Source organism: Artibeus jamaicensis, unplaced genomic scaffold, assembly GCF_021234435.1.
Source record: "Artibeus jamaicensis isolate MK-2021 breed Jamaican fruit bat unplaced genomic scaffold, CSHL_Jam_final contig_452, whole genome shotgun sequence".
Lineage (NCBI taxonomy): Eukaryota > Metazoa > Chordata > Mammalia > Chiroptera > Phyllostomidae > Artibeus > Artibeus jamaicensis.
Window position 1 is genome coordinate 3,296,825 of NW_026521837.1, and position 26,061 is coordinate 3,322,885.

General features: G+C 36.8%; 1 protein-coding gene and 1 pseudogene across 1 annotated transcript in view; both read left to right on the forward strand.

The window, feature by feature from the left end:
- The window catches only part of ARHGAP24 (Rho GTPase activating protein 24), a 513,936-nt gene that overhangs the window by 121,120 nt on the left and 366,755 nt on the right, over positions 1-26,061 (forward strand). The gene's annotated exons all lie outside the window — the stretch shown is intronic.
- Positions 6,902-17,656, forward strand: LOC119034980 (60S ribosomal protein L4-like; annotated as a pseudogene).

Sequence of the window (26,061 nt, forward strand, 5' to 3'; positions counted from 1 at the left end):
GTTGTAGGTCCCACACTATTAGAGTTTAGAGAGAAGGCTTGCAGTAAGTGTTTTATGATGAAACTGAGAAAATAATTATTATCACCTCACTGCATCAAGCTGCTCTATTCAAATGTCTATGTTTGGGATTATTTTATATTTCAAGCCAAAAAAGAAACCCCAACTTTCAGTGACTTTTATGGGCAAGACACTGCTTTCTTAAATGCACCAGCCTCTTTATTTTGTTATACCTCATGAGTCTGTGAGGAAATAAGCTGCTTAATCATTGTAAACAAACTAATTTTTCCATCTTCAGAAGGAACTAAAGTTACTTTTTTACTTAATTAACATGGCCCTTTGTCCTCTATTAACTTGGGGGGTAAAAAAACTGTACATGACAAATTGTCTTTGATAAAGTCATTTATTTGAAGTGCTGAATATTTAAGACCCTACTGGATGTGGTTAACTACCTTAAAAATGCATCTGTGTAGGGACTGTTCTTTTTTTAGCTTCCTCTCTGCTTCTGACCACTGCCCCTTAGGTACATCTCACTTATCATTCTTGAGGCCTCCCCCATACAGTGGCTTATTGACTTTATCCTTTAAGAATGTTTCATGTAGCCCCTTGCAGTGTGTTCAGTTGGTTGGAGCATCATCCTGTAGACCAAAAGGTTGCAGATTTGATTCTCGGTCAGGGCACATACAGAGGCTGAGGGCTTTGTCCCCAGCCAAGGTGCCTACAAGAAGGCAGCTAATTGATGTTTCTCTCTCACATCGATGATTCTCTCTGTCCCCTTTCTGCTTTCTCTAAGAAGAATCAATGAAAAAACTGTCCTCAAATAAGGATTTTAAAAATAGAAAGAAAAATAATATTTCAGATATTAAAAAATGTTCCATGATTCTGAGCAAGAAAAAGAAAATCAGTTACAGCCTTTAAAATCCTCAGAATATGGGATAGGGGAGAGCAACAGGGGAAAGTTGGGAAAACTGTAATAGAAAAAATATTTAAAAAATAAAATAATAAAACAAAATCCTCAGAATATTATCTGTTTTCTCACTTCACAGATGATGGTCAAATTGAAACCAAAATAGTTGCCAGCAGTACAATTTGGGTCACCTGTATTAGCAAACGTGGTGTAAGTAAGGGAGGAAAAGATGTATTGCTAATTCACTCTTTTTCTTTTTTTAATTAAATTATTAGGATAACATTGATTAATAATATTATATAAATTTTAGGTGTAAACATAATTCAGTATATGCATACTCTATTGGTACTCACCACTCAAAAACTATTTTCTTTTTGTTTGACCAACTGTTTGTTTCTGTACCCTAACAACAAAATGTCAGAAAAAGAAATTAAGAAAACAATACAATTGCTCTTTCATTCTTTCATTTTATGTTTAAATTGTGATTTCCTCATGTGTTTCTGGCACTGCGCTAGGGGCTGGCCATACATTTATAAAACTGCACTAGTGGTTTAATAATGCATCTGCACTAAGGGGGCTTATAATGTAGTAGTAGAAACATAAATAAACTTAAGTGTGATTGTAGCTCTACTAGAAGTTCCTGAGACTATGACAATACTTAATGGGGGAATCTTAACCATACTAGGAGGTCAAGGATGTGTTTGTTTATTGAGAAAATAATGTTTGACTTTAGGTCTAATGAATAGGACATAACTGGTAAAGATGGGGCTGCAGGGGGACAGTAGTGGTGACTCTGGTCTGCCCCAGGAAAGGAAACAGTGTGTGGGCAAGCCCTCTTGTGGGCCAGCATAGCAGGGGCAGGTTGAAGGGTAAAACAACGTGAGATGAGTTTGGAGAACTATGATAATGATAAGAACTTCCCATGATAAGTGTAAGGTTTTCATATTTGAAAGGTTACACTGTCTGCAGATGGAGAAGGGCTTAGTAGGACACTAGAGAAGATTCAGGAAGATTTTAGAGGTCTGGAAATATGAAAGATGAGTTAAACCAAAGAGGTGACAGTTGAGAGAAAAAAAAGGAAATTGCCTCCAGACCATGCAAAGAATTAAAGTCATGGGTACCCAAGAATAGATTAGCTAGGGGATCACGAGAGGAAAATGTGTAGCTGCTGTGACCAGATAAACTCATGGTCCTGCACTCTGAGAAATATAACATTACCAGCTTTTCTGTTTTGTAAAGTCAGGTAGTTAGGTTACTAGGAATGATGGTCTAGTCTCTCTGAATCAATTGGGTATCCATACAGTTTTCATCTTCAAAGCCGAAGCTTCAGCAGTAAACATTTTTATTATTGTCTAAGTTGATGCCTGGTAATATATTGAGCAAAAAGAAGACTCATTCACCTTATTCAGTATTTTTAGAACTGCTAAACTGGTGGTATGCATCCTTACAAATCTTGGCAAAGCAGTTCAGTAAGTATCATGTCCATTGGGCAAAATACAGTCTGTAGAACAAGATGCTGCCTTAGACTACTTAAGCAGATGAGGTCAAAATCGGACTGGAAACTGAGATTTCCTGTTTTCCAACAACAGGCTTAGATGACTCATTAGGCTTAAATGAGACTCTTTGAACTGGGGTGACTAGTATGATGTTCTCTTCTGCATGTTGAAGTGAGAAATGCCCCCTTGACCTGTGGCTTAGCCTGTCTGCTTTAGAAATCTCCAACAATCCAATACTTGGAAAAATACAACTGTCATATCTTTTGAAAAAAAATATAAGTGAGATAAGTCACTAAAGAATTACCCTTGGTAAATAAATTTAAGAAAAACCCATTTATTAATATTAAATAAGCTTTAAATGGCATGATTGGAATTAATCTTCATAGCCAGTAATAATTTGGCAACATATATTCTTTTGTACATGGGAATATTAAGCAGCCATTAAAAAGGTTTTGTAGGTGGGTAACTAATAAGAAGGAGAAAATGTTCATGGTATTATTAGTTTAAATGATATAGGTGCTATTTCACTTTAAAATTTTGATTGTATTTAGATATATAGCTATATGGCTATAAACATTCATACATAATATGAAGAACCAAAGCTGAAAGTGATCATGCCAATGTGTTAACAGTATTTGTTTATGTTATTAGAATATGGGTAATTTTTATATTATTCTCTTTCATGGCTAGGTTTTTTATGTTTTCTGTAATGAACATATTATTTTTGTCATAAGATAAAGTTATAAAAATAAATTATTTTTGCTTATCAAATTAAAAATATTTTTTAAATAATAAAATATTGGTAAAAATTCAGGGAAATACATTGTTGAGAAAGTTTAATCTAATATAACTTTCCCAGATGTAAGGTCCACAGCATGCCTCAAAACCTCAAAGTGTCTCTGCTCTTAAACCAGCAATTCCACACTAGGGGTTTTATTCTAAGAAAATAATCAGAGAAGTTTGTAAATCAGAGAAGCTAATTTATATTATACTTTCATGGCTTTGTTTATGGTAGTAAATAATTAGAGACAATAAAATATTTACAAATATGGTTAAATAAAATATTGCATTCGTACAGAAAAAGCTATATGTAGTCATTTAAACTGATGCTGTAAGAATACTCAGTGAAATGGAAAATTGTAGTGATTCATTATCAAGTTTTTAAAAAGCAGGCGTGAAGCAGTATGTACATTAAAATCTTGACTATAATACATTATATAGATGTATATGATAGAAATGAAAATACATTCAATAGTATGTCATAGTTATCCTGAGCAGAGAAATTGCACACAGGAGATTTAGGTTTTCTTCTCTGTATTTTTCTATGATATCTCAAATTTCTACAAAAAAATGTGCATTAAGTTCAACAACAAGGAAAATACATTTTATCTTAAAAGATTAGTGGTGAGAATAGGGTTGGGGTGTGTAAAGTGTTTATGGAGGTTGCAATGGGTTCCTTCAAGAATTATCATTTATTTATGATAGCTGAACCCCTCTTCCTATTCACCTTGGAACTCCTTAGGAACCATTTGCCTCTTCTGCTTCCACTGCAGTTATTTGAAAGACTTTCAGGCAAGTGGAAAATCATAACATTTATATGGTGCATAGTATTCTCAGTTGTTCTGATTCAGAGGCAACAAAATTTATTGAGTACTTACTGTGTGCCAAACACCTTTTCAAATAGCTTCATTCTCTAGGGGCACTAGGTCTCAAAGGGGCATTTAGGATTTCTACAGAAAGAGCACAATATGTAGATTTGTAAGATCAAAGTTTGAGTCTATAGCCTACCACCAACTAGCTTTATAACTTGAGCAAGTTATATTCTTCTGAGCCTTTTTTATTCATTCATTTATTCATTAAACCAATATTGACTAAATCTGACAGGAACTGTTCCAAGACTCGAGGATAGACCTGTGAACAAAATAGTCACTCTTCTCATTCTAATAGAATGAAACTGACAACATATAAATACATAATATACCAGATAGAGTGAAACATTTTGGTGCAAACTTAACCTGCAAGGAAATAGGAGTGGCTGGAAGGCAAGAAAGAAGATGATTGCTGTCTTATACAAAGTTGCCAAGGAGACTGATGAGGCGACATTTGAGGAAGTCTTGAAGAAATAATAATAACAATCTTCCTTCACTGAGTTGTTAGAACTATGTGCTAGGGCTTCGTAGATGTAGAAGGGTATCTTCAATATCCTACAATATAGTTCTGCGAAGCTCTGTTTGCCTTTTCTAAGGCAAAGCCTGAGTTTATCTCCCTCTACCTAAGAGCATTCTCTCTTTGGAGATGGAGTAGACAATATATTAGATAGTACAAATAAAAATAATAGAATCTCAACTACATCCTGCCTAAGTAGAATGAAATATAGATTACAACATTCCCTACAGAGAGCTGTGCACTCTGCATCAATTCCCTTTTAAGTTGCTTTTACTTTAATCATATCTCCAAAAAATGTTAAGAATTGGCTCAAAACAAAAGTCTGTACAATCTAACAGTTCACTGGTATCAGGTCATCCAATATAATTAAAACATATCACACATCAATTGTCTCTATACTCCCTCCCTAATATCTTTAATAAATTCAATTCATTTTAATCACTCCTAGATATTTTTCTGTGGATTTGTTTGTATCCACATATAACACAGCCACCCCAGGATGAATATTAAATTATAGTAAAGGAAAAGGAAAGTTTCTGAAAACTGTCAAACATTACTTTTGGTTCTTCCTCATTCAGCCCAGGTGTTGGAGTTCTCACTGCACTGTGCCAAGTTCCTCGGGGCTCAGTTCTTTGGTTCTGGGCTTTCCCTCAGGTGTTGATGGGGCTCAAGTGAGATGGAATAGGAGAATATAGGATGCCTGGTGCTGGCTGCAGACCAGCTCAAAGCTCTGGGGCTTGGTGTTTATGCAGGTGTGCCTCTTACTGTCTGTGGGTCTTCATTTATAAAAAGGAAGCTATAAAATGTCAAGTGTAAGGGGAACCTAAGAATGATATGAAAATTTCTAGACTAATTAAAGATATCTTCTATTTAGGACCTCAGTTTGTCTTTAACATATTGTATCATATGTTTAAAATAAATAAGCAGAAAGTGCCTGTTCTAGTGTTTGCTCAAAAATATAAGTTGAATTTAAGGAGGAAGGAAGGCAAGACAAAGGGAAGGAGACAGAACAAAGGAGGGAGGGAAGGGGGCTGTTGTAATATGAAACACTTAAAAAATAAATATGTTAACATGGGATTTTTTTTTGCTCTGGCCTGTGCAGCTCAGTAGGATGGAGCATTGTCCCTTAAAGTGAAAGGTTATGGATTTGATTTCCTGTCAGGGCACATGCCTAGGTTGTAGGTTTGGTGCCCCACTGGGGTGCAAATGAGAGGCAACCAATCAATGTTTCTCTCTTGCATTAATATATCTCTCCCTCCCTCCCTCCCTTTCCCTTTCTCTCAAATCAATGAACATTCCTTGGGTGAGGATAAAAATACATATATAGAATTTTTTAAAGAATGCTAATTGCTTAATGCTTCCTTATTTTTGTTAATAGAAGTAACATGGCTGAGTGCTCTAGTCAGGGCAAGTAGCCAAACAGTTTATAATGACCACTCTCCTTCAACCCCTGCACCGGTGGCCCATTTATAGCCTAGTCTCTCAGACCTTTTGCATTTATTGTTGACATGTAAACATGTACCCAACAGTATTCTGTATAGCCATAGGTTCAATACAGTATCTGGCTCATAGTACTCAATAAATATTCTTTGACACTGACTCATTACTGTAAGCCAACCTGAGGATTTTCTTTAAAAAGGCAGGCAGCATTCTTGAACCCTGGTTCCTCCACCTCCTACCTGTGTGAACTCCAACTTGCTACTTGACCTTTCTGTGGATCCAATTTCCCATCTGGAAACTCAGAAAAATAATATTGCCTACAGCAAAAGATTATTGTGATGAATAAATTATGTATATAAAACATTTAGAAAACTGCTTAGCATATACTAAGTGCTTTAATAATTGTGGCTATTATTCAATTTGGAATTGAATAAGTCTCACTCTGAAATGAAGACCCTATACAATGACATATTTTGTTAAATGTAGACTGAGTAGTCTTAATGGTACTGTATGTACTGGGTACTGCTCTCAACTGAATTTTTCTTCATTGAGAAATTGGTAAACATCATCAGCCAGTGAGAGCAATGGTATTATTTTTGTTCTAGTCTAAAACATTTTTTTGTCCTGGTCCAATTGATTCTCCTCTATGAACCCAACACTCTTCTGAAATGGTGCTTGTTTTGGGACTGAGTTTTAGTCACTGCTTCTGCAAATGCTCCAAGTTCATTGTCAGTGCAATATTTGTTCATTTCTAAGGCAACTTTGTTTTCCTTTAACATGCCCTGCAAATATATGCCCTTACTTTTTTTAAAGTAACCTGGGAATGATTTCACTTCTTTTCAAACATTAGTGGATTTTGTTTTTGTGCATTCTCTGTTGCTGTCATCACAACAACATGGAAGGTAAATCAATGAATTCTTTTGTGGAGGATAATAATGTTTTTGATTTGTCCTGACTGAAAAAGTCAAATTTGTCCGGATCTTTCACTATTTAGCACTATGGCGCTTTCAGAATAAATGCCATCAAACTGTACCTTATCTGCAGTAGCTTATTTTTCTCCTCTTCACAATGGATTTTTTTAGACTACATAGTGATTGAGGCATATGAAAATTTAGTGAGCCTTGTTTATCTGTGTGAGCACCCTGAGTGCCTGGATCAAATTATCATTGCTCAAGTTTAGAAGAGTGCAGTGGTGTAATGTAGAATGCTATGCCCTTAGAATGCTAATGTAGAATGCATGTATTTCTTAGGAAGCACTTACAGGTTATTGAGCCAAAACAATGCACTGTAATGGACTTAGCTCAGTATCACCAACAGAAATAGATCAGATGCAAAGGGTGAAGATGAACTGAAACAATATCAGAACTCAATCTCTCAAATTGTTTTCCAGTCCCTTTAGGAAAAAGTGGCATACTTGTAGTAATTCTTGCTACCATGGTGAACAGGTGTTCCTGGCTTCAAAGGTCTTGTGTATGTTAGTAGCTCTCATAATTTTCATTTCACATTCACCAAGTCTTTTGCTGTCTTTTTCACTCTCCCTTTAGGGCCCCCTACCCTTGTGCCTCATATGGTGGCTCTTATTATTTTCTCTTGGAGAGTCAGACTGCATGTTGGAAGCATAAACTTGGAATTCAGTTAGACCTGGATTTCTTCAGGTTCTTGGTGTGCTGTTCTATGGATAGGAGACAAATTGAAAAAGACTGCCATTTGCCATCAGTTTAGTCATTTAAAAATTATGATAGAGGACTTCTGCCAAGATGGAGGCATAGGTGGAAGCACTGTACCTCCTCCCACAACCAAGTTTAAAAACAACAAAGTTTTAGCAACAAAAACACAGCCTAAACCACAGAAAATTGAACTTCACGGACGTCTGACAACAACGAACCCTTCAGCCAAACTGGCTCTGAGGGGAAGAGCCAGCAGCAGAGCAGGATTGGGCAGGAAAGATTCACTGGACCGACCCGAGTGTGCAACCCAGGTGCACCAGCAGCCATAGGCGGATCCCAGGTGTGGAGAAGGGGGCGGACCCACTGAGGGCTGACCATGGTCACACATTTGTACAGAGATAAATTGGTGAAGGAGGGAGCGGTGAGACATACCATGCAGGCCCCAGTGGCAGAAAGTGGCAGAGGGGACCACCATTGTCCCTCTCTGACCCCGCCCCCACCTATTGCGTCACAAACCAGCCACCTGGGCAGCCTCTCTCTGACCTGCCCCCACATACAGGGTCACAAACCAGTGACCTGGGTGGCCCTGTTCTGGTGAACAGCTAAGGCTCCACTCCTCATACCTAACAGGCACAAACAGATCAAAACATGGCTCAAGAACAACTCAGAGCCCCAGAGCCGATAATTCTAAGTGATGAAGAAATAGCTAAACTTTCAGATGCACAGTTCAAAACACTGGTGATCAGGATGCTCACAGAACTGGTTGATTTTAGTCACAAATTAGGGGAACATATGAAGGCTAAACTAATTGAAATGAATGGAAATGCAAAGGAAACCAATAGTAATGGAAAGGAAACTGGGACTCGAATCAATGGAGTGGATCAGAAGAGGAAAAAAATTACCAAACAGAAAAGAATGAAGAAACAAGAATTCAAAAAAATGAGGAGAGGCTTAGGAACCTCCAGGATGTAACATACCCCAATGCGAGCAAATGTCAGAAGCTTTCAGGAGTTTAAGATGGAACTTTATTGGCCAAAGTTTCAAAGTTTTACCTGCGCAGGGGCGAACTCTCGGGGTGCCTCCAGAGACACGGGTGCCAAAATGGCTGCAGATGAGAGTCGCGCCTGGCGCTTACAGCCTGGGGTTTTTATTGGGGTGAGCAAACAAGCAAGCAAGCAGCAAATACAGAAGCAGACGTAGCTGTTAGCAATTGGCTATTTTGAGAGGACACACACACATCTCTGCTTCCTACAATGGATACTTTTCTGCAAAGACAAGGCCATGCAAAGACAAGGTCATACAAGGACGGGTTGTACTTTTTTTTACTTTTCTATCTCCCTTGCTGAGACAGTCTGGTGCCTGCCTCGTCCTCCCTGCTAATTTTATCTAATTCCGGCCTAACCTAACCCTAACCTAACCTAACACAGGACATCTTTAAATGTTCCAACATCAGAATTATAGGGGTACCAGAAGGGGAAGAGGAACAGCCACCAGTGGAAAACTTATTTGAACAAATAATAAAGGAGAATTTCCCCAATCTGGCAAAGGAAATAGACTTCCAGGATATCCAAGAAGCTCAGAGAGTCCCAAAGAAATTGGACCCAAGAAGGAACACACCAAGGCACATCATAATTACATTAGCCAAGATTAAAATGAGAGAATTCTAGAAGCAGCAAGAGCTAAGAGGACAGTCACCTATAAAGGAGTTCCCATCAGACTGTCAGCTGATTTCTCAAAAGAGACCTTACAGGCAAGAAAGGGCTGGAAAGAAGTGTTCTCAGTCATGAAATCCAAAGACCTACAACCAAGATTGCTCTATCCAGCAAAGCTTTCATTTAGAATGGAAGGGCAGATAAAGTGCTTCTCAGATAAGATCAAATTCAAGGAGTTCATCATCACCAAGCCCTTATTATATGAAATGTTAAAGGGACTTACCTAAGAAAAAGAAGATAAAAAAAGATGAACAGTGAAAGGACAGCAAACTCACAGTTATTAACAACCACACCTAAAACAAAAGCAAACTAAGAGGATAGCTAGATCAGGAGCAGAACCATAGAAATGAAGATCACATGGAGGGTTAGCAACAGGGGAGTGGGAGGAGGAGAAGGGGGGAGAAGGTACAGAAAATAAGTAGCATAGATGGTAAGTAGAAAATAGATAGGGGGAGGGCAAAAATAGTAGGGGAGATATAGAATCTAAAGAACTTGAATCATGTGGTCATAAACTAAAGGGGGGAGTGGTAGGGGAGGGGGTGTGCAGGGTGGAGGGGAATGAAGGGGGAATAGAACAACTGTAATGGCATAATCAATAAAATATATTAAAAATAAATAAAAAATAAAAATTATAATACTGGACCAGAGGATGCTCATTATTAAGCAATGTTAGAAATGGGAAAAAGTGAACTGATTTAAAAGAAGAATGTAAGTTCATAATATTTAATAAACAAGTAATATTAGGACTTTATCTTGAAATACAGTTATGTAAATGAGTGTATTTTGTCTAATATGAAACATTTTATAATTCTATGTGCTGCTGCTATTTTGTGAGCTGGGAAGAGTATTTGAATGGGGACTGATCTTACAGGCTAGTGTGTATTTTGTGTTATCAAAGCCTTTGCTGCCCAATGTGACCTTGTAGGCATAGGGACTTAGACAATAAATTTGCACATTAAAAAACTCACCTGAAGTTATTGTGTAGATGAGCAAGAATACACTTGCCACAGTGTTGGGTAAATAAAAGTTATTGTGTAATAGTAAGCATGCATCTTGCTGGATCCCAAAATAATTATCCACCAATTATCCACCCAAGGAAAATGATGTCTTTAAAAAGTGTCTGCATTTTTAAGTCTTTAGAAATTGCATTTAGCTCTTCCTGTTTTAAAAATATGTTCTATTTATGGGAACACTTGGATTTATTCATCAACACTGCACAAGTCAGTAACTCATTCCCTGAACTGTTTATTGGTAATACCATCCCTACCCTCTTCCCCTTCTTCCATGACCTGATTCCTTCCTCTCTCAATTTTCTCTCAAGGAAAACAGTTCACTCATGTGAGTGTCTCTTAGAAAATGCAGAGTATGATGAAAATAGAGATTATTCATGAGTCAATGGGAAAAGTCTGATGAAAGTATGTACTGCCTGCTTGTTGAGACTAGATGGGGTATGTAGGGAAAATGTGAGCACAACAACTTGCTTGTTTTCAAAGTCTCCTGGCTTTGTGTGGCAGACACATTCCTTTTTCCTTCATTCAGGTATTTCATTATAATTCCCTACTTGACCTGTACTTTTCTCCAGGTTCTGTTATAGTACCACTGGGTATGTTACAACTAATTGTATGCAGTGGCAAGAAATACTTAAAAAATAACTGGTAAAAAAAATTAAGATTATATTTCCTCTTTGGTGGTTAATCAGTCAAATATATGGATAAATCTAGTTCTCTTTCATTATATTCACACACAAACACTGCAAGAGATAATATGCTAATTTCTAGATGCTCTTCTCAGGCTGTGAAAATTATAAGACCAATATAGAGCAAGATGATCCAAGAGACAAAATACATAATTTAATATTTGAATATTATTTGTGAAGGACTAGTCTGAAACTATGCACAAATAGCAATGCTCTTTACTTTTTCATTTAATATTATTTTTACTTTTACTTATGTAAACAACTTTAAATGTTAACCATATTCTCTCCACCCACAGTTAACAGAACTAACCTTTTGCTATATTTTTCAGATAGCCTTTTTGTAAAGGCAGAAAATGTTACAAACACAGTCAAAGCTCTATTATTTCCCCCCCTTTTCCTAGTCACATTAACTACTCTTAAAGTTTGTGTGTTTAATATCTAGGCATGTTTTCTTACATTTTTATGTATATGTGTGTCCATAAACAATGTACACTAAGTGTATGTTTTAAGAGTTCAATAAATCTCATCATGTTTATATCTCCTTTTAAAGTTTGTTTTTATCACTCATATTGTTTTAAAGTTTTACCCATATTGATACATTTAATATCTAGTTAATATATTCTACCAGTCCTGAGCTCTTAAAATATTGAATGCCTTCAAGTATCAGGTGTTATGATAGATATTTGATTTTTGCCCTAGGTTACACGTTAATTTGATATATTTACCAACTAATGAGGCTAGAATGAAGAAATTTTTTTTTATCCTCCCAGCAAAATCCAGCATTTCTGATCTGGGGCTCAGAAATTAAAAAAAGAATGAGAAAATTCAGTGCAAGCTATATTATAATTGTGAAACATTGAAGTAGAGACAAAGAAACTCATGAGAAGACTAAGAGCTGCTTTGGGGAGATAGAGAAGAAATGGATAATGTAGGAAAAAATGAGGAAGTCTGCTTTGGTTTTTAGTTCATCAATTTATTTTGCAAAGACAGACATATGTTATTTCCTGAGATGGGAAGAACAGCTGAACATGCTTCATTTTATCTCTTAAAAGAAGGTGCAAACAACCTTATGGAAGAAGGCAAATAACCAATGGCAAGCTACCAGGGAGTACTTTTCAGGATAAATATTGTTTCAAAGTCCAACCCTCTATATCCATTACTAAACCATGACTTAACATAGACCAGCTTTATTTTGATCAACCCTGGGAAGTTGTACTGCATTACTTTCAGAATAACCCTCATTTTCCCAGGACCATCTATTCTGGGCCATCCAGGAACCAGAGTGCACGTGGACTGATTCTGAGCCTAGGCACCAACCACAAAGGAAATTATACACATTTGGTCCATTGATCTGCATTATATAATGCCCCAGCATGAACTTTCCATGCCTTTAAAGCATATAAATGTCACATGAATTCCTTTTGATAACATCACATATGAGGAGATTAATCATTTTATATAATCCTGTCTTTATTGAAAATCATAGATTCTATCATTAAACTAGGCTATCAGAGAGTAACATAGATACTTATTAAGAGATGGCTCTTCTTCCCATTGCTGCATTTTTTTGTCTAGCTTTTTAAAAAAATTACTTTATTGTTGTTCAATTACAGTTGTCTACATTGACCTCCCACCACTCCCCCTACCACTCCAGCTGTTCCCATCTCCCTCCCTTGCTTTCACCCCGCCTTGGTTTTGTCCATGTGTCCTTTATAGTTGTTCCTGAAAACCCTTCCCCTCTTCCTTCCCATGATCCTCTCTCACCTCCCCTCTGGTTGTTGTCAGATTATTCTTAATTTCAATGTCTCTGGTTACATTTGCTGCAGCATTGTTTTTATTGAATTGTAATTTGAAATGATGTCACATGCCTATATCTAGAAACATTGTAAGAAAAAACCTGTGGAAAAGAACTTGTCATTGTACTTATTATAAGGGTGTCATCATATTAGAGTTTCATTCTCAAAAACAATCCACAGAAGAAATCTCTCTTTACTTTCATTTTTAAAGTGTGTGATTTTTCTTTATGCCATGTATATATTTGGCTTTTCAAACTGTCAGTTTTCTAAAATGTTTACCTCTCAATTTAGCTTGAGTCCTCAGGTTTTAGGGCACACAATGTATTGCACATACTAACCTCCTTTTGTATTTCATTTGTTATCCTTTCCTCATTTTCTTTCACCTCAGCTTTCTCACCTTTATTTATTTATTTATTTTTAAATTTAATTTATTTATCTTTAGAGGGGAAGGGAAGGAGAGAGAGAGAGAAACATCAATGTATGGTTGCCTTTTGTGTGTCCCCTGCTGGGAATTGGCCTGCAGGGAACCGGCCTGCAACCCATGTATGTGCCCTGACTGGGAATCGAACCTTGATTGTCTGATTCGCAGGCCTGCGCTCAATCCACTGAGCTACAACAGCCAGGGCTATTTATTTTATTTTGCTATATTTTTAAATCTGTAAAACATATATTACTTTCAATTCTTCTTAAGACAAATAAAGGTAAAAATTAAGTTACCGGGATTGTGTCACTGTAAATAATGAGAAGAAATAGTAATTACCGAGAGACTGATTTTCTTGATATTAAGTAATTTGACGTGGTGCCCACCTGAGCAGAAGTAAATGAAGCTCACCAGGGTACCATTTTGCAAGGGTTGCTGCTTGTCTGCTTTGCATATCGTGGGCACCAGAATTTCTCCCCAGTTCTCCGTCAACTAGAGACACGCATCATAACTCATATCCATTTTTAAAACTGCTAGATGTTATTTTTGATAACAAGAACATTAAGAATATACAAACCCATGGTGTAGAATTAACTATGTTGAATTACAAAATTTTTAAGCAATTACAAATCTGCAGAGAGCAGAACAGAGATTACATAGCTTCTACTATTAATTGCCAATTAACAGCTAGTGTGAGAATCTTGTTCAAAAGGAATTAGTGAACAGCATCACAGTCTAAAGGACCTATTACATTAGTCAATAAGCTTTTTAATTTGTGTTAACAAACAAAAATTGTGGTCAGTGAGAGTACTGTTTAAATTATTAAACTTGGAAGAACAATTACAAGCCTGTCCATTTCAAGATAGTATCTTTCCACAGTTTGGGGCAAAATCTGGTTTGTTTGTGTGTTTGTATTTCTCTGATGCTGGAAGAATGGTTATTTGAATTGTGTGCCTCAGAGCAGATCCGACTCATGGAACCCTCAGAGTTTAATAACCACAAACTGAGAACAAGACACTTTTATGCATCATTGAGTTCTTTATCTCATTTTCCAGCCTGACAACCAAAGCCATGAAACCATATTGATCAACGGCTGAAAGGCATATTTAAAATAATGGGTTTGAAGTTATCTTAACAACAGCATTCCTGAAATTTCCAAGTAGGGGATGTTGTGATCAGAGTAGTTGAGGGGAAGTTATGTAACGCCTAGTTGCAGAGTCTGTGGATTCTAGATTTACTGATGAATTTTTCTGCAATGTTTGAACTTTGGAAGAAAACATTAACTATTTGGGATGATGTCTTATTATGACTCTCTTATTTATCATTTTTTAAGATACTACTGATGTTTGAAGGGTCTTGGTATGATTAGCTCCAATCGTCCTGTTAGTCACAACTGTTGTGTATTATAAAGTCTAGAAAGATAGATGATATAAAAGTTGTTAAGTTAGGTTTTTTCTTTTCGTATTTTTGTCTTTTACTCTCAGTTTTGCAGAGGCTCTTTCCTTTGCCTATTCGTAGTTATACTTCCTTTTAGAAATAAATCAAATTCTTTTTCTCTAAATCCCAAATTATAAAAAGCAAACCTGTTTATTTATTTACATACCAATGAGTCATAGGTAAAGCAAAACAGTTTTTCATGTATCTATAAATCTATGTTAAAATATATCCATTTTTAAATATATTATAGCTATTTAAAATATATAGCTATTTGTTAAATATATCTATGTATCATATATAAACTCTATACAGACATATATTTAGCATTTTTAAAGCAAAAATTTAAATGTTCAAAAGAACGTCCAGTGAAATATTTCTCCAGCCACCTAGTTGCCCTCTTGGAGACAGATCCAGGTTCTGCTTTCTCCTGTACCCTTCCAGAGCTAGTCAGTGTACACGCAGAAAGTGTACACAGACAGTGTACACGCAGACATACACACATCTCCTTCCTTTTTTCCATAAAGATGTAACAAATGACAGATTTTATTCTTTAACATGTTTTTATTGCACATAGAAATGTCTTTGGGTTTGTGTATATCTATTCGTCTATCTATACGCAAAGACCCTCTTCATCATTTTTATAGCTGCTACATAACATTTTATTATACGTATATACCCCAGTTTATTTAATCATCCTTTTCTTGATGGGCATTTTGATTGTTTCCAATATTTTGATATTAAAAATGATACTTCTGCACATGTAAAATATATTGCTAAGATCAGTTCCTAAAAATGGAAAGTAAGTTTTAATATAATAGATATTTGCAAATTGTCACCTCTGGGAATTGTCACCTCTTGCACATCCCCAACTGGGGACCTGACCCACAACCTAGGCATGTGCCCTGACTGGGAATCGAACTGGTCACCCTTTGGTTTGGAGGCCAGCACTGGACCTATTGAGTGATAGCAGCCAAGATGAGTATTCTTTATTGATAACCCCTATAACATTTTGTGCTTTCAATGCTTTTTTTTTGGCAAGCCAATTGGTAAAAGAATATTTTATGCTTCTTTTTTATATTTTATTATAAATGGGATTAAACATCTTTTGACATGCTTGTACATTTGATTCCCTTGTAAAATATTAGTTTTTACTACATTTCAAGGAACTTTTCCTATATTAAGAAAATGAGCCTTTGTGATACCTATTGCTAGTATATTTCTAATTTGTTCTTTTTCTTTGACAGTGCTTATAGTATCCACCAACACACATGTGTGTATGTGTATGATCAGTGTGTGTGTGTACTATCTCTACTTGTATATATGAAAGAGACAGATATTGGTCAAGTTTCTAGAGTTGAAATTTTCAATCTTTTCTTTTTTCTTATAATGGATTTTGAGTTTGGCATCATACCTGGGAAGGTCTTTCACATTCCAAAATTATTAAAAGACTTTTTTATGGTTTCTTCTAGTACTTTTATGTTTTCTTTTTTCATTTTAATGTCATCGATGCATCTGGTGTAAGGTGTCAGGCTAATTCCCTCTGCACGTTGCCTTTTCTCTATCAGTACAAAATAAGCTTGTCTAATTGGGGGGAAATATCCTATGACTCCTTTAATTGGTAAGAAGTTAAAGTTCTGGATTGACTTACTAGAAACTGACATCTTCGGCCTTTTAGTGTGGGAACCTCCAAGTCGAGAGGGGTGTGGCCTCTTTCTCCCCATGCCATCGAATATGCTCCTCCACTGATAAACGGTGTACTTCGAAAAGGAAGAATCATCTGGCAAAAGTCTCACTTTTCATTCTGTGTTCTAGGCTCCCATTCGATAAGATATTGTGAACTATGTTCTCGCCAACTTGCGCAAAGCAATAGACAGCCCTTTGTTGTCAGTGAATTGGCAGGTCATCAGCACCATTATGGGACTCATCCTTCCAGCCAGGGTACTTTTGGAAATGCATTCTGGGGGCCACATGTTTGCACCATGGTGCTGTTGGTAACACCGAGTGAACTCAACACAGAAGCGATACGCCATCTGCTCTGCTCGGCTGCCCTGGCCAAACCAGCACTGGTCATGTCTAAAGGTCATCGTACTGAGGAAGTTCCTGAATACCCTTTGGTGGCTGAAGATAAAGTTGAAAGCTATAGGAAAATCAAGAAGGCTGTTTTGCTTCTTAAGAAATTTAAGGACTGGAATGATACCACAAAGATCTATGCCTCTCAGTGAATGAGAGCTGGCAAGAGCAAAATGAGAAACTGTCATCATACCCAGCACGTTGGACCTGGTACCATCTATCTAACGAGGACAAAAGTACTATCAAAGCCTTCAGAAACATCCCTGGAATTACTCTGGTTAGTGTAAGCAAGGTGAGCATTCTGAAACTTGCTCCTGGTGGGCATGTGGGCCATGTCTGCATTTGGACTGAAAGTGCTTTTGCAACTTAGATGATCTGTGTGGCCTTTGTTATAGAGCTGCCTCCCTCCAGAGTAACTACAACCTCCGTGTGCACATGACACTCAGTACAGACCTTGGCAGGATCTTGAGAAAAGCCCAGAGATTCAAAGAGCCCTCCCAGAAAGCACCACACAGTTAGATTCATCATGGAGTTCTGAAGAATAATCCATGTAAAACTCTGAGAATCATGTTGAAGCTAAACCCATATGCAAAGGTCATGTGCCAGAACACCAGTCTTCACCGGGCTGGAACCACAAGATCCGAGTGGATAAAGCAGCAGCAGCACTAGAAGCTGAATCACAGAGATGGGGTTCCAAGCAAGAAGCCTGTGGGAGGGAAGGAAGGAAAGAAGGCTGTAGAATGTACAAAGCAGAAGCCTTTGGTAGGAAAAAAGGTTACAGTTACCAAGAAACTGCAGCTGAGAAGCCCACAGAAAAGAAACCCACCATAGAAGGAAAGCCTGCAACATAAATTTGTTTATTCCATAAAGATCAAATCACTTTGGACAGCTAATTTTGAATAAAAACCTGGTCAGAGACAGTGAGAAACATGAAAAATGACTTTTACAATTTAAACATTTTAATCAAGATCTATGTCCCAATTCCTTTTGGCATCTCCAAGTAATGTTTTATTTAAATAGACCTTCCAAATTTCAGGTTACATTTAATGTAATTATTTTTACTTTTGTTGCAATGTTATGAAGCTCTTTTTTAACCATTATGGGTGATTATTTACATACATGGATATTACTGATTTTTTTAATTAATTTTCTACCCAGCTGCCTTTATATATTTTCTTCTCATTTTCACAAATTTTCAATCGGCTCTCTTGTATATTATAAATAACCAATCATATCTTCTCATAACTTGACCTTCCCAATGTAGTCAATGCTAGCTGGCTTCTAAAATAAACACTAAATCTCAATGGCTTACATTTTATTTTACAGTATACAGCAATATAGTATGATAGGGTAGGTGGCTCTACTCAAGGAGCTGTTCAGGATATACCCTTCTGTTTTATATTTCCATCATCTTAAGGTAGGGATTGTCAAAACCTTTTTACAGTACAGGGCCAGACAGTGAATATTTTGGGCTGCTGACCATACTGTCTCTATTGCAACTACTCAACAGTTGTAGCTTGAAAGCAGCCACAGACAACACATAAATGAATAAACATAGCTGTTCAATAAAGCAGGTGGGGGTTGGATCTGGCCCATAAGCCATAGTTTGCCAACTCCTCTTCTTGAGCCTCAGAATTCTACACTGGATTTTCTGTATCCAGCAGGCAGATGTGGGAGCAAGAACCACAGTGACTTGGAACGTTTTTATTAGACAGACTTGGAACTGATACACCTTATATCCATTCATGTTCTGTTTTACAGAACTCAATTATTTGGACTTACCTATTGGGAAATGTAGCTGATGTGTACACAAAAAAATGTAAGAAAAATAGATATGGTGACCATCCAGCTTGTTTTTACTATATTTCTGCTAGACAATCTTTAAATCAATAATTTATTTTGGATAATTATATTGGGTATCATCACCAGAAAGTATGAAACAAAATTAGTGATAGTGAAGAGGCTTTTATTGTCTTTAATATTAGTGACCTGCCACAATAAGAGAGATATATATTATCATGTTGTGGAAGAATTTTTATTCTTTGCATTTGTATTCTACCACAAATTTGTATTCCTGGTATTTATGGAAGGATCTGTTTTGGTACAGTCTATAAGCTAAGAATAGTATTTATGTTTTTAAAGGATTGTAAAAATAAACAAAGAATGTGCGGCAGAGACTATATGTCACCCACAACTCCTAAAATATTGGCCATCTGATTCTTTCAAGAAAATGTTTTTCTTTGTTGCTCTAGAAGAGGACTACTTCAAGTATAAAATAGAGACCAGAAGAATAAGCAGCAGCTACAATTTCAACACTATTGGTGTTCAGGGCCAGCTCATTCTTTGTTTTAGGGACCGCTCTGTGTGTGACAGGATGTTCAGCGGTGTCCCTGGCAGCCTACAGATGCCATTAGCACCCTTTCGCACTGTCGCTACAACAACAGAAAATCTCCAAACATTGACAAATGTCCTCTGGTGGGCAGAAGCTCCACCTGTTATGAACCACTGATTTAGAAACTTGGTCAAAATACAAATCCATGGCCTTATCCCAGACATGCTGAATCAGAATCTCTGGGATTGGGGTATCCAGTCTGTTTCATCAAGCTCTGCAGATGATTTTTATATACACTACAGTTTGTAAACTACTGCTTCAGAATAGTTCAAAGAACTTTGGCATCATCTTTAGAATTACTTTTATATCCATGAGGTGCTATTGTCAAGGTAGCATTCTTTGTATTTTCCATGTAAATTGAATGGTTTAGATATCCTCTTGTTTCTGGTAACATTTAACAAATTATATTATCTAGAATATAATCACTTTATCCAGATTTTAAAATGTATTTTTATAAAGTTGAGCTTAGTTATTTCTCATGATTCTTCTTTCATTTTATTTAGCTACTGGCTAATTTTTTTCTTTTACATTTGTTTAAATATTTTCAATTAATTTTTTTTAGACAGAGGGGAAGGGAAGGAGAAAGAGAAGGAGAGAAACGTGAACTTGTGGTGGCCTCTCGCATGCTCCCTACTGGGGACCTGGCCTGCAACCCAGGCATGTGACCTGACTGGGAATCAAACTGGCCACCAGCTGGCACTCAATCCACAGATCCACACCAGCCAGGAACCAACTGATCATGTTTAAGTTATATAGTTTTTTAACTAGCTGTAAGAGAAAAGTAACTTCACATTAAAAAAATTTCCAACTTTCTTTTTCTTCTCTTGTCCATTTTGTTAAATTATTACATTCTCAGGATGTGTAACACATAAAGATTTCTATAAACCTATCTCTCCATATATTTTGAATTGAAGTCAATGTTTATTCTGATCACTTTTCTATAATTTTCTGTTGGCAAAAATTATTTCTTAAGTTATTTTATCAAAATGAGCTCATAACAATATTCCTTGGTTTTGCTTGTTCAGAAATATGGGCAGATGATTATTGGATCATAGTGTATGTCTTTGAGGCATGTGTCATTATTTTTTCTACTATTATTTTATGTTGGGTATTGTGGTAAAGAACACTGAGGTCAGACTGATAGTTAGCTACATGGAAATGATTCAATTGAACTGACTGCCAACCCAACGAGTTTTTTCTTGGTCTGACAAATACAGTAAGGTAACTTGGATACATTTCACAGTGAAGAGGTCCTGATATAGGATGTGTTTCTGTATCCATAAAATCAATTCTGTACTTTTGGAAAATTTCCTTGTAATTTACATTTTAATATGTTGAGTATTCCTTTGTCTGATTTTCATATTTATCATTTTATAAAACACATTGAACTCTGTTTAGAAAATGTTTTGAATCTTTTCCAATGCACCTATGCCTAGCAATTTAGTCTGATTTTGTCTTCACTTCTGTTTTTTTCTTCCCTTCCTTTTTCCTGAACGTTATCAGCACATGATCTGTGTTTGTTTTCTCACCATATAATCTCTGATCTCTTATACAGCCAAGTGCCCATATGAAAATACATATTGGGAGATAATGAGCAGTTTTACCTACAGGACTGAACTTCTATAGAGAAAGCTTTTCTTGTCCTAAACTACATGTCACATAACTGGGGGACTGAAAACAGGTTTTACCTGAATAACTACCTTTCTTTTATTGGGACAGGAGGCATTTTCTTGTATCTCTGAGGTACAAGGCCTCAGTACTCCATCTCACTGTATTTCATATAATAAGAGATCAAAAGGTAGATTATACAAGTTAAGGACATGCAAAATGGAAACATTCCTGTGGTCTTCCTGTGTTTTTAAACCTCTTACATCATATATAGAGTGGGGATTTAGGATTCAATTTTCTGTTGACAGGTATGTAGCCCAGCTGCCAAGTGTGCACTCACTAATAGCAAATTAATGTCTAATAGCAATGTCTGATAAGACGCCTGCCTGCCTCTCCAAGCTCCATTTAGCTATGTAGCTGCAATTACCTTGCACTGTATTATTTCTTTGTAGTACAGAGGTGTCATTTGGAGATTTAGAAATGTTTTAGAGCATCAGCAGATGTTAGATTTTGTTTTTCCCTAGTGAGATAACAGATGTTCTTAGATGCTAATTACCCTAGGAACAGTATCACTTACTCAGAATATATTAGGCTTATTAAAATTTTTCCTTCTTGGCTTTGTTCCAATGGATAGCATTTTTTATATGTGTGTTTGGCTCCAGGGAAAATAATAATGAGCACACTGTTGTCTAGTATCTACTGTTTTCAGTTGCTAGTGAAATTTGGCTATTAAAATGCTTAGTATATGTCTATATATAGTGTTATCATACTGCTCATATGGAAATCTTGGCAGTGCTCCTATTAACAGTTTATCCGATTGGCTGTCTGTGTTTTCCTTTGCTTTTCTCACTGGCTGACATGTCTTTGGCTGCCTCCCTGAGTCTCTTTTTCTATTCATGTGTATCTTTTTGGTTATCTGTCAATCTAATTATAAATTCCACACATAAGGAAGGCATATATTGGGTTATACTGGAATGTTATAAATGTTACCTAGTATAAAAGATTTTGAACAAACTGGCATACCATCTACTTGTTTCTTAACAAATATTTATTCAGCATCTTCTAGTAGTATAGAACTGTGCTACCATATATTTAAGTAGGGTAATTTCTTATAACTCTAGGCATCTGCAAGGTTCTAAAATTTTAATGCAGTTCCTCCTTGAACTGACCTCTCAAATTGTTTTGCCTTATGTAAAATACAAAATTTCTTGACAGAAAAACTACCTTTAGCAGAGTGATATTTACAACTATAGACTATCTTACCTTTTTACTTTATTCCATTTCTCACTCACTGAGGTATAGGATATTAGAATGGAATTTTAGCTTAAGACCTTATTTTTAATTTATTTTTAGTTAACAGTTGTAAAGCAACAGTTCAAAATAAATACTTTTAGAGTAGGTATAATTGTTATGTTTTTCCTAAAATATTTTTGGGAACCTATTTCTTTCTCTGTAAAGTTAAGCTCTAAGTTTCAGATTTCTTAGCAACCAGATGCTTCCGGTTTTGGCTCTTGTGAATCAACTTAATTTTTTTCCCCAAGTAAATGTTTCTTTGATTTTTGTTATAGATATATCCTTAATTGTTTCCCCAGCTACATTTTTTAGAAAAATTACCCCTCCTGAAAATATCAGTTACTATTTTTATGATTTCTTATATTTAAATTACTTGACATTATACTTAAAAGTACTTGTATAACTGATATTTTGCATGTAGTAATTAACAGTTTAACTAAGAAATAAGAAAAACTTCACAAATGGTTTGGGTTTTTTTTGTCAATGAGCAATACATATTAATATACTTAATATGAAATGAAGAAATAAAAAGATACCTTGTCTCAGTATTAACAGTTTTAAGAATTTATGAGCATAATGTTCTCCAGGTCCATCTACGCAGTCTTTTTAAGGATAAAATTTTCTTTTTTTTTTCTTTCTTTTTTTTTTTTTTTTACAGATGAGGGCACTTTACATCTGAGAAACACTTTATCTGCCCTTCCATTCTAAATGAAAGCTTTGCTGGATAGAGCAATCTTGGATGTAGGTCTTTGTCTTTCATGACTTGGAATACTTCTTTCCATCCCCTTCTTGCCTGTAATGTCTCTTTGGAGAAATCAGCTGACAGTCTGATGGGAACTCCTTTGTAGGTGACTGTCCCCTTAGCTCTTGCTGCTTCTAGGATTCTCTCCTTCATTTTAATCTTGGCTAATATAATGATGATGTGCCTTGGTGTGTTCCTTCTTGGGTCCAACTTCTTTAGGACTCTCTGAACTTCCTGGATTTCCTGGAAGTCTATTTCCTTTGCCAGATTGGGGAAGTTCTCCTTTATTATTTGTTCAAATAAGGTTTCCACTGGTGGCTGTTCCTCTTCCCCTTCTGGTACCCCTATAGTTCAGATGTTGGAACATTTAAAGATGTCCTAGACGTTCTGAGCTTCTCCTCATTTTTTTGAATTTTTGTTTCTTCATTCTTTCCTGATTGGATGTTTCTTTCTTCCTCTGGTCCACTCCATTGATTTGAGTTCAGTTTCCTTCCCATCACTATTGGTTTACTGTGCATTTTCCTTCATTTCACTTAGTGTAGTCTTCATTTGTTCCTCTAATTTGTGACTAAAATCAAGCAGTTCTATGAGCATCCTGATCACCAGTATTTTTAACTGTGCATCTGATAGGTTGGCTATCTCTTGGTCACTTAGAAGTATTGGCTCTGGGGTTCTGAGGTGTTCTTCTCCTTGAGCCATAATGTTTTGGTCTGTTCATACCTGTTATGTATGAAGGGCAGAGCCTTAGGTGTTCACCAGAGTGGGCAACCCAGGTCGCTGGGTTGTGACACTGTATGTGGGGGCAGGGTCAGAGAGGGACAATAGCTCTTGTTCCATGCCCTCTCTTGGATTTTGGTCCCTTTTGCTGCTTCCCACAAGCAAATTGGACCCTTCTGGTGCTGGTTCCTAGATATGTGGGCTTGTGCACCCTCCAACACCGTGTGGGTCTCTCCAACGAGCTCTCTGTGAACCTGGGAGCCTCTCCTGGCACCTTGATCCCCCCAGATTTTTCCAGTTGGTGATTTTTGGCTTTATTTCCCAGCATGGGGGCCCTGGGTTGCATGGTTTGTCTCACTGCTCATTTTTTTGCTTGGTTTATCTGTGCGTGAATGTGTGATTGGAGTCAGCCAGCCTCCTTGTGCCCTCACTGGGTCTGCCTGTTGCTGCCTGCGCGCTGAGTTTGTCTGGCCTCCTCTTCCTGCATGACCCAGCTCTGCCAGCTGCTGACTCCACCCCTCTTACCAGTCTGGATCAATCGTTTGTTGTTGTCAGACTTCCATACAGTTCAATTTTCTGTCTGTTTTGGTTGTGCTTTTGTTACTAAAACTTTGTTGTCTTTAAACTTGGTTGTGTGAGGAGGCACAGTGTTTCCACCTACGCCTCCATCTTGGCCAGAAGTCCTAATTTATTATTCTTTGGGTCAAAGCTTCCATATACATTTGTAAAAGTAAAATTTAGACTTCCAATTGAGTTAAAATGTACTCTGTTTCAGTTTTTTTGTTTGTTTGTTTTGTTCTACCTTCTGTCTCAGTTTTTATCTGTCATTTTTTTGTTGCTGTTAATATACCTCAGTGAAAATAGGTCCTTTCTGTGCTGCTTATACTTACAAGTTTCTTCTTTTGGAGAGCTTCAAATCAACATCTTAAAAGATGAAGATCTTCCTCCATGTCAATGGTAAGTGAAATGAGCCAAAGAAAAACCAATACCATATTATTTCACTCATATGTGGAATCTAACAAACAACTAATAAGCAAAACAGAGAGACTCATAGATAGAGAGAAGGCTGACAGTTATGAGATGGAGAAGGGGTGAAGTGATCAGGCAAGAAGAAAAAGAACTAATGCTGGAAGCCGGGAGCCGATCTGAGGACTGGAATTTTATGCAGCAGAGAGAAAGAAGGAGCTACTACCTTTTGCAACAACATGGATGGAACTGGAAAGCATTATGCTGAGTGAAATAGGCCAGGCATTCAAGGACAAATACCATATGATCTCACCTTTGACAGGAAGCTAAAGAATAAAACAAACAAGCAAACAGAATAAAAACAAAGACGCTGAAATAGAGAACAAGTGGGCAGCGACCAGAGGGGGAGAGGGAAGGGAACTTAAGGGGGAAAAAGGGAGAGGGATTTTGAGGAACAAGTATGAATGACACAGAGATGAGGACTGGGGGGGGGGAACGGGAGGGAGGGGGGAGACCGGGCGGGGGGGGGAAGAGGAAAAAAAAATGTACTTGAAAAGTAACCAAATAAAAAAAAAAAAAAGAAAAAGAAAAAGAACTAATGCTTATGGACAGCAGTGTGGTGACTGTGGAGGAAACAGGGGAGTTAAAGGGGATAAATGGTAATGGGAAAAATGAAAGTATTTTTTAAATTTTATTTATTTATTTTAGAAAGGAAGGGAAAGAGAGAAGTATCAATGTATGGTTGCTTCTGGCGCATCCCCTGCTGGGAACTGGCCCCTGCTGGGAACTGGCCTGCAACCCAGGCATGTGCCCTGATGGGGAATCAAACTGTGATCTTTTGGTTCACAGGCCCATGCTGAACCCACTGAGCTACACCAGCCAGGGTTAAAATAAAAGTGTTTATGAACACTGTATATGCCAAATTTCAAGTTAGGTTAATACATTTGTTCTGCCTCTAATTATCACTAATGCTATTCAATTACTTCATTTTTTAAATTTAAGCCTGAAGGTAATTTAAGATAATTAATTATAGTAGTCAAATAAAAGCTCAGCTTTCTCTCTATTTTTAGGAACTTTAGCATCTTCAAATATGTTAAAAGACTTGTGACTATTCTCAGATGTCTAGAGTGTGTTCAATAATGTATTTCTTTGACTTCAGGTATATTGTCAATTTCTTCCTTTCTTGCATTTTTTTTGTTCACTTCCTACATTTAATTCTGTCCACAAAAGACACTGCTTTTCATACTTGCCTGAGTACCAGTACCATACTGATAGTCCAGCGGTGTTAGACTTGACCTGTATTCCTGAAGTATTCCCATCTTCTGTGAAACTACCACTAATGTCAATTCCTTCAAACTTTACTCTCTCCCACTGTTATCTTTGTTCTACATCTAAGGCTTGAGTGTCTGTCTGAGCCTAAAGACCTTTCCAGTGACAGACCCTTGAGATACTCAGAATTATTTCTACCTTCCGACTCTTGTGTCCCTCCTTGAAAAAGATGTTTTCTTTTCCCATGTTTCAAATATATATAACCCACA